This window comes from Nomascus leucogenys, chromosome 7b, assembly GCF_006542625.1.
Source record: "Nomascus leucogenys isolate Asia chromosome 7b, Asia_NLE_v1, whole genome shotgun sequence".
Classification (NCBI taxonomy): domain Eukaryota; kingdom Metazoa; phylum Chordata; class Mammalia; order Primates; family Hylobatidae; genus Nomascus; species Nomascus leucogenys.
The window spans coordinates 78,074,099-78,084,912 of record NC_044387.1 but is presented as its reverse complement, the minus strand read 5'-3'; positions in this window follow the sequence as shown (position 1 = coordinate 78,084,912).

Here is a 10,814-nt window from a genome sequence, read left to right as displayed (position 1 = left end):
CACGCCTGTAATCCCAGCACTTTGGGAGGCCAAGGTGGGCGGATCACGAGGTCAGGAGATGGAGAACATCCTGGCTAACACAGTGAAACCCCGTCTCTACTAAAAATACAAAAAAATAGCCGGGCGTGGTGGTGGGCACCTGTAGTCCCAGTTACTGGGGAGGCTGAGGCAGGAGAATGGCATGAACCTGGGAGGTGGAGCTTGGAGTGAACCGAGATCACGCCACAGCACTCCAGCCAGGATGACAGAGCAAGACTCTGTCTCAAAAAAAAAAAAAAAAAAAAACTCACAAGCTTCCAAAAGCTAATGAAAGGTCATACAAGAAGAGAACTAACTTGGAAATGAGAAGAATCATGAATGTGTTGATGCTCAGAAAACTTAATGAAGAGAAAGCAAAACCAGCTGCTACATGAGCCAAAGACAGAAAAGAGGAGGACACAGAGAATCAGATTTTATCCAGAGGCAAGTAATACCAAAGACACAATAGTGACATCTTCGACAGTATGTTGGTCCATGGAATTCTTTAATATGACATCACTAGAAAGATGCTAGTACTTATTACGCCTCGTATGACAAAGAACTGATCAAAAACACTTCATAATTCAGCATAGATTTTTAAATGAACAAGAGGTTCTTAGTTCCAAAATTTAAAAAGTAATTTTTTCCAGTTACTATGCCAAATGAATGTGTTTAATTATTCAAACTGTTCTTTTTTTTATCCCATGCCAAAGTAGATAATCCTATGCTGAGAAACAAGACATTTACAAATTTATTTCCGGTCTCTTCAGAATCTGAATTGTTGCCAAGTCACCAAAGATACAAAATTGGAATTTGTTGCTATTAAGAAGAAAAGGATAAACTTGTATTGATTACAGCAGGAGGAGAAAGACAGTGACTATCCATGCCCTCTTAATTATGTCTGATATTGTAACATCAGGAAGCTTTGCTCAATAGAGTTTTTAACAAATGTCATAATTTATTACTACTTGCAATAACTTGGTAAACCTCATTTATCTCATTGGAAAAGTTAGCACACTGGCTAAGAAAAGCTTATTTTTATATCCTATTCATTCAAGGGTAGAGTAGAAAAATAATTTATACCATGATCTGCTGTTGAAATTATCTTTATTTCTGGGTAAGAATCATGTCTACGTTTATTTCCATGAGTTGTATTTCATCTCTGGTGCAGGCCATTCCGACTGCAGTCATCAGAGACTGAGGTTACTCTTCTCTTGCAAACAATACAGATTTCTAAATTAGCAGAAATGTTCTCCCTTTATTCTTACAGAGCCCAATAATTCCCTGGGCCTCAGAAAAGCTGGAAAGTTTCAGTTGTAAATTTGGTGAAAACCACTCTAAAAGCTCTGATGGCTTTTTTTTTTTTTCTATCTCCACGTTCATGCTTCTATCTAGCATTCTTTTCTTGTGAGTGGCAAAGCTTTTCAAAAGTAGTGATACCCAATTTTGACTCAGGGAGAAAAATAGTTTGACATATAGCCCTCTCCTGCTTCCCATTCCCAAGCCTCATAAACTTCTTTTCAAAGGCTTATTCTACTAGGTTACTTAGATGTTCTTTTGACAGAATTGGTCCAAATTGGTTCTGTTAAGCTCCCCAAAGGTACACAGTGCCTAATACAACCTTTGCAGCTTTCTTGTGAATGCAGTCGTGTCAAACTTCATTGAGCCTTGACAAAATTAGCTCTGCTAACCCTGACAGGGCAGGTTTCACAACCAGCCTACAAAGCTCCCTTGTTTGCCTAAAATAGCAACCTTTCCTTTCTCTCTCTCTGTCCCTGTATTTCTGTGATTTATGCCTTAACGCATGTTAATACCTATACAATGCATTCCTGCAGCTATTGCCATAAACAGAAAGTAAATCATGCTTGAATTGAGGGACTCCTTTCCTGGGAGGAAAACGATTACAATTATTCTTTCACATATTCACAAGGACTCATTAAGCTCTTGATCAGGTTCACCTTGAAAGCAATAACCAAAATAACACATGAGAGTAAATGTAAATAGGCAAGGATTTTGTCAATGGTATTTGCCTTCTCCAGGCAGTAAAAAAGAAAGCACAGGTGTTTGTGTCGGACTTCTATAAAAACTGAAAGGAAAAAAAGGTGCTTTTGAACAGGGAATAATTTTTTTCTTTATTATACTTTAAGTTCTGGGGTGCCCGTGCAGAACATGCAGGTTTGTTACATAGGTATATACTTGCCGTGGTGGTTTGCTGCACCCATCAACCCGTCACTTACATTAGGTATTTCTCCTAATGCTATCCCTCCCCCAGCTCTCCAACCCCCAACAGGCCCTGGTATGTGATGTTCCCCTCCCTGTGTCCATGTATTCTCATTGTTCAACTCCCACTTATTTTTTTATTTTATTTTATTTTATTTTTTTGAGACGGAGTCTCGCTCTGTCACCCAGGCTGGAGTGCAGTGGCGCAATCTCGGCTCACTGCAAGCTCTGCCTGCTGGCTTCACGCCATTCTCCTGCCTCAGCCTCTCCGAGTAGCTGGGACTACAGGCACCCGCAACCATGCCCGGCTAATTTTTTGTATTTTTAGTAGAGACGGAGTTTCACCGTGGTCTTGATTTCCTGACCTCGTGATCCGCCCGCCTCGGCCTCCCAAAGTGCTGGGATTACAAGCGTGAGCCACCGCGCCCGGCCCTCAACTCCCACTTATGAGTGAGAATGTGTGGTGTTTGGTTTTCTGTTCCTGTGTTAGTTTGCTGAGAATGATGGTTTCCAGCTTCATCTATGTTCCTGCAATGGGCATTAACTTACCCTTTTTTATGGCTGCATAGTATTCCATGGTATATATGTGCCACATTTTCTTTATCTAGTCTATCATTGATGGGCATTTGGGTTGGTTCCAAGTCTTTGCTATTGTGAACAGTGCTGCAATAAACATAAGCGTGCATGTGTCTTTATAGTAGAATGATTTATAATCTTACAGGTAAGAATTTTTAAGATGAAGTCTTAAATGCCATATCTCAGAGACACATCTAGGTTTTTATTTATTAGCCAGCTATGTTGAGACCAATAAAATAATAAGTGAATTTTATGTTTACCCCAGTCCCCAAAGGTAATTTAATGAACTAAAAGCATAAAAGCACAATAAAGTGTTAATTATTGTTAAGAAAATGAGTCCTACAGACAATCCTTTAGGTTACTTAATTCATTGAAAAATTTTAAATCAACCTTAATATCCACCCATGATAACTAATTAGTATCTCTTGATTAAGCAAATAGATGTTTGTTTTTTGGTAAAACTTGAATCCGAAATGGCCTACAAATGATATTTTTCACCCTGCTTTAATCCCTATCCCAGATACAACTTGTAATATAACATAGTAAATATATTTTTACTCCAGGCAAATGATCAATCTATCCCACAGATTTTCCTTCATCAATCTAGGATGTCAATTACTGTGTCTATTCCCATTGATTTATCAGAATGGCCTGTAGTATAACAAGGCAGTCTTGTCATTTTGATCCTGGATTAGATAGAAAATCACTCCATCACTACTTCCTTCCACATAGGTGTCCTTGCATGCACAAATATACTCCAGCACTCAAGCGTTCTATCAATGGGTAGGTCTCCTACTGCATGCATGAAAGAATATATTTAGTAAGTTCAGGTGAAGAAGGAAATTAGGATTTGGTAATATTGAGTTATTGTAGGTAATGAAGGTGAGCAGAAGAGAAAAAGGAACAAGAAAAGAATAAATTATGTGGGAGGTGTTTGGTCCTTCACTTGATCCTTTAAGCTGATATTGAACTCCCAAGAAAAGTAAAAAGTAGATATTTAAAAAAAAGAATTCTTTATGTTTGTGTACATGTGTATATTTGCAAAATGTGGCACAGAATTAAGAAGGAGGTTCTCCTTGTGTCTCACTGAGTAGAATACAACTCAATTCAGAACCAAAATGATAATTCACTTGAGTAATACACCAATATCACTGTCTTCATAGACACCAGCATTTCAGTCATGGGCAGTGGCACCTCCAAGACATGATGCACAGTTAACAGAGATCTTCAGCAGAACTGGCAGACAGGGACAAACACCAAGCTACATGGTGTTTGTGGGATGACCCAAAACATAATAATCAGGGACTTGTTTGAGAGAAGGTGCTATGAAACCTGTAGATATCTCTGTGGTTTTTACAAAAATGTTATTTATTCCGATTCATTTTTTCCGGAAAGAAAAATTGTCATTCTATCCTGTTATCTTAAATGAAAAACACACTTAGACCTTCAAGATGAAAGTGATTTAGGAGAAAAAGAGGACCCGTCATGACTGCTTGAGAAGGGATATTATAAAATATTTTTATGTAGGTTTGTTGAAAGAATAATTATATGAGAGGTAAAGCCAAGCTATTTCACAGGTTATTGATGTGTGTTTTCCAATTTCTATTAAACATTGTTTTTCACAGTTCATTGTCTTCATTTAGTTGATATTTTGTGTATAAGTGTTTGTTCCAAATATCTGTGAGTATAATTTTACATTGCTAGTTCAAACAATACATGTTATTTTTAACTCTTTTCCTCCTATATATTATATCAGTGGCTTTACCCCGTGTAATAACAAGAGTTCTTGATAAATATTACATGTTATGACCCATAAGAATATACAATAATTTATTAAGTTATTTCTCTATTGTTGTTTCAAAGTTATAATGTTGTGATGATAATATTGTGGATATATCTCACAGACATTAATCATATTTTAAAACTGGAAACCATGAGGTTTTTAATTTTTTAGGGACTTGGAACCCTTTATAAACAGTATTCGCAATTCAAGTTTTAGCTTGCAGTTCTGCCAAATCTACGCTTTAGAAAAAAAAGAGAGAGAGAAAAAAAGGAAGGGAGAAGGTGTCAATTATCTACTGCGCTGCTATGGGAAATCTAGCTATTTTAAGCACATCCTTCAATGTGGGTACTGACTTCACTTATCCTCTTCCAAACAACTTCAGATTTAGAATGCTCCAGTTCATTAAGTATTTTAAAATATTATTCAGTTGAAAAGAGGCCAATATCATAAGGAACTTTTAGGTAACTGAACAATTTGATGCAGATTTTACCTCCTCCAGATATTTCCTGTTGAGATTCCTGGTCTGAAACTTATTTAAAGTGATTACATAAAAAGAACTCCAGTCATCCCAGACTGCTCTCTTTTGCTTGCATATAGGGATTCTCTTCTGACTGGTCTCTAAGCAGCATACAATTTCTGTTACCTTTAATAGTGCTTATCATAATAGGTCTGGAATGCACAAATAGTAAGATTTTACATTTTCTCTAAATAACAAAGCAATAAATGATGCCTTTAAATAAATGATGGAAAAAATTTCTTTGTAATCCTATATGCAAATCCACAAAAAGTTAGGTAACAAAACCAAAATCTTTGTTAACCTTCAGACTGAGAAACCAGAGTAAAATTCTCTCTGCATTATTTCCTCTTTTAAATTAATAAAATCAATGGGAATGAGAAATCAAAATAGAAACTGTGTCATTGATGACACTAGAAGACGTTATTGTTCCTAACTCATGATAAGAACAAAAAGTTGTCAATGGCAATCAAATAAAATGGACAAAGGTAAGAAAGAATTCTGAAGGAGACTGAATCTTATACTACCAGAGTTTCAAAGGATTCTTTAATAAATCAACTGGAAAAAAATATGCAGTGTATCTACCTCATCCCAATATACACAAACATGTTCTATCAAGATTGTACATAAACTATTTCTAAAAAAAGAAATTGAAAATGTATATCATAGGCAATTAGTCCATAAAATTTAACTGAGTAAGACTTTAAACAACTTACAAAGAATGTGAAGGACCTCTTCAAGGAGAACTACAAACCACTGCTCAAGGAAATAAGAGAGAACATAAATAAATGAAAAAACATTCCATGCTCATGGATAGGAAGAATCAATATCATGAAAATGGCCACACTGTCCAAAGTAATTTATAGATTCAATGCTATCCCCATCAAGCTACCACTGACTTTCTTCACAGAATTAGAAAATCTACTTTAAGCTTCATATGGAACCAAAAAGAGCCCGCATAGACAAGACCACCCTAAGCAAAAAGAACAAAGGTGGAAGCATCATGCTACCTGACTTCAAACTATACTACAAGGCTACAGTAAACAAAACAGCAGGGTACTGGTACCAAAACAGATATATAAACCAAGGAACAGAACAGAAGCCTCCAAAATAACACCATACATCTGCAACCATCTGATCTTTTGACAAACCTGACAAAAAAAAAAGCAATGGAGAAAGGATTCCCTAGTTAATAAATGGTGTTAGGAAAACTGGTTAGCCATAAGCAGAAAACTGAAGCTGGACCCCTTCCTTACACCTTATACAAAAATTAACTCAAGATGGATTAAAGACTAAACATAAGAACTAAAACCATAAAAATCCTAGAAGAAAACCTAGGCAATACCATTCAGTACATAGGCATGGGTAAAGACTTCATGTCTAAAACACCAAAAGCAATGGCAACAAAAGCCAAAATTGACAAATAGGATCTAATTAAACTAAAGACCTTCTGCACAGCATAAGAAACTATCAGAGTGAACAGGCAACTATCCATCTGAGAAAGAGCTAATATCCAGAATCTACAAAGAACTTAAATTTACAAGAAAAAAAAAAAAAAAACCCTATCAAAAAGTGGGCGAGGGGATGAATAGACACTTCTCAAAAGAAGACATTTATGTAGCCAACAAACATATGAAAAAAAAAGCTCATCATCACTGGTCATTAGAAAAATGCAAATCAAAATCACAATGAGATGCCATCTCATGCCAGTTAGAATGGCGATCATTAAAAAGTCAGGAAACAACAGATGCTGGAGAGGATGTGGAGAAATAGGAACACCTTTACACTGTTGGTGGGAGTGTAAATTAGTTCAACCATTGTGGAGGACAGTGTGGCAATTCCTCATGGATCTAGAACTAGAAATACCATTTGGCCCAGCAACGCCATGACTGGATATATACCCAAAGGATTATAAATCATTGTACTATAAGGACACATGTGCATGTATGTTTATTGCAGCACTATTCACAATAGCAAAGACTTGGAACCAACCCAAATGTCCATCAGTGATAGACTAGATAAAGGAAATGTGGCATATATACACCATTGAATACTATGCAGCCATAAAAAAAGGATGAGTTCATGTCCATTGCAGGGACATGCATGAAGCTGGAAACCATCATTCTCAGCAAACTAACACAGGAACAGAAAACCAAACACTGCATGTTCTCACTCATAAGTGGGAGTTGAACAATGAGAACACATGGACACAGGCAGAGGAAAATCACACGCCAGACCCTATATGGGGATGGGGGTGCTAGGGGATGGATAGCATTAGGAGAAATACCTAATGTAGGTGACGGGTTGATAGGTGCAGCAAACAACCATGGCACATGTATACCTATGTAACAAACCTGCACGTTTTGCACATGTATCCCAGAACTTAAAGTATAATAATTTTCTTAAAAAAGAAAGTGAGTACAATCAGGGCAGCAACTTCTCTGTTTTTCTGTTTCCCTGGTTGAATTAATGAAGACTCTATAACCTAAAATCTGAAAAGAATTCATGAAGATCTAAATCGCCAACATGCTGTCACTGCCTCTATGTTCTAAGAAACAATGATAGTTCTGCCTTGAAAAAAAGTTAACCAAAAAGTAAAAGAATTTTTAATATGCAATTAAAATGTATCTTTGTCCAAATGAAAAGTAAATTGAGAAAAATACTGGGAAATCATTGGAGATAAAAGACATACTGGAGCAAAGTAATATAATAGACAAAAAGCTAATTATTCTAATGTGAAAGAATTTTTAAGGCACAAGTAATTGAATTAAATATTAAGAAATCTATAAATTCATAGATAACAGTAAAATAAAAGCTCACATTTAACGTGCAGATTCAGCTTTACTTAAAACTAAAGAAATGAAAAAAATAAATATTTTTTTCTCATCAAATTTGTGTTGAAGATAAATATTGAAAATATATCATTATGGCAACCATGTGGGGAAACAATTCTCATATATGGTTGCCAACCATAAAATTGAGAAAGCTTCTTTGGAGGACCTTTTGGAAATATATATTAGAATTTAAAATTCATATCTCTTTTCTCTCTATCTGTTGTAGTCTTTACAATTTATTTGAAAAACCATTCTCACATCTATGCAAATGTTTACACAAATATAAATGGTATGGATATAAAAATAGTACATAGCTATATACTATGGTGTTTCTTTTTTTGTAAGAGCAAATGGCTACGAAGAATTAAAATAGTAAGGATAGACTTTTGGTTAAATAAATTATTGTATTGTCAAGTGGAATATTCCACTATATTGTACTGCTATAAAGCCGATTTGTGTGTGTGTGTGTGTGTGTGTATGTGTGTATTTACACACAGAGCATTAGTGATTTATCTGGGAGGTTATCTAGTCATCTGAAAAATGAGAGACTTCTTTTTGGAAAGTCGTTTTTGTTGTGCCTATGTATTACATTTTCTGTAAAATATACTAATAATTATTTAAAATATAATGTATTTCTTTAAGCAGCTGTGGGAAATAAAGCTCCAAGTCATTTTGTTAAGTAGGAAAAAAAAGATGAAATTTAGCATCCCCAGTATACTCGTGAGCACACTGTTAGGGATGAGAAGACTTAGGTTTTCTTCACATGACTTTATCATCCAAACAGGCATCCATTATCTTTCAGATCTATTAATAGACAGATTGATAGATATACACTAATATATAAAGATACATTATGCATATTAACACCATCTTAGCGTGAAAAGTAAATTGATCAATCTTAGTCATCTCTGTATGAATTTGCAACATTAAATGCTTATCATTCCCTTACATTTCAATGCATTAATATATTTTTCTTTTCACTTTTTTGACATTGTATTTAAAAAGAAAATTAAGTGAGATTATACACATTGCATTATAAAATAATCTAAATTTTTACTTAAAGTTCTGCTTTTGTTTAGTATTGGTGATTTCTTTCACGCAATTATTTCTTCCTTTCATGTTTTGTTAACTGAGGTATAAGTATTACTAGATACACATAGAAAATTTTTGACCTATTTGCCCAATGATATTAGTTAATTAAAAGAACAAACGTTAAAGCTTAATGTATTTTAGATATTATATCAAAGGTTAGGGACTCTGGTGCACTGTTTTTCTAGTTTAATTTTTTAAAAATAATTAAAGAGTGACTAATGTATAATTACAATGTTTTCTCAAAAATGGAGAACAGTGGGTTTTATATACTTAATTTAACATTAACATGCTCTATTTCAAATAAATTCTCATTCCAGTTTAAACAATAAAATGTCCCCATGTGTTTTAACATTTTGAGAAATTCTTTCTGCATTATTCTATGTTGTCTATTTCATTTGTTATATTATGAAAATTAATCTCCAAGATAACATTAAAGTTGACTGGGGGTTGGGGAACAATAGATTTGAGAGACACAAGCAGTATTACCAACCAAGTTATTCAGCGAACTTCTTATCTTGGACTCATGTTCTATTAAACTGACCAGAAAAGACTAATGACAAGGATCTAAAAGACAAGTTTAAGACTGAAAAGCCTGAATTCAATCAATTTCCTGGAGTGCTAACGAGTAGTTGGACCTCAAGATCCGTATCAGTCAATGGATGTTCCATCAGATCTCTAGTAACATGGCAAATTTCAATTTACTTTTACCTACAGTACAGGCAAAGGTAGGCTTTTAGTGGTAGGAATCTTGATTTGAGTGTTTTACACCTGTGTGAGCCCAAGTGCTATATTTGGCTGTATGGCCTCTTCACGAACATCAAAAATATAATAATGTTTTAATTCATTTTATGTTCTCCTTTTATTCATGCTTTCAAAAAATTAATAAAAAGTGTATTAGCATATGTACTTTACTACTACTTTTTTTTATAAGGGATGTTTCCCTTAATTTATATCTCTTTAAACTTCCAGTTACTCTGGATATTACACTCATTAATTTTTCTTTGTTCTTGTTGACATATATAGCAGACACTTCATTAAACAAATATATAAATACAATTTGTAACTCACTATGATAATAAATACTTAATTAGTATTGTCCAATACTGTAGAAAATTTTCACTTATATTGACTTTCATTAAGCTAAGAAGACACAGACAAGATAATTTTTTAGGTAAGAAAGATAATTTTTAGTCACGAATTATAAGCAAAATGTTTTTCCTAATTTTTTCAGAAAGATGAACTCATGCATTTAAAGATATGGAGATGATGTAATCTAATTGAATGAATTAAGAAAAATATCATATGCAAATAGAACAGCTTATATTTTGCAAAACTAAAAACTGAGGGTAGGGCTGTGAGTTATTTACTTTGTATCTGCAAATCCTAATACAATAACTGATCTTTAAAAAACTCTCAGTAAACATATTATATTTATTATTGTATTGAATGAAACTATCACTGACTCACTGAATAAATCAGAAGATGTGTCAGTTTTCTGGGAAGCTTGATAACACTTACCATCTTCATATTGATTCTAAAGTACTTGTGTAGCCAAAAGAATTCTGAGTTACTCCTGCAGTCTATCACATTGCTACTAATTACTGATTAGATGTTCAGTTCTTGGGGTATTTAGTTTCTCATCTGTAACCAGAGATGCTCCACTCATTTTTAATATACTGCAAGAAATTTACTCAAAATTTCATAAACTTTATAGACAATTATCTCACAATAGCTTTAATTTTTTAGCTGCCATTTTCTGCTATTTTTTCTTTTTCCC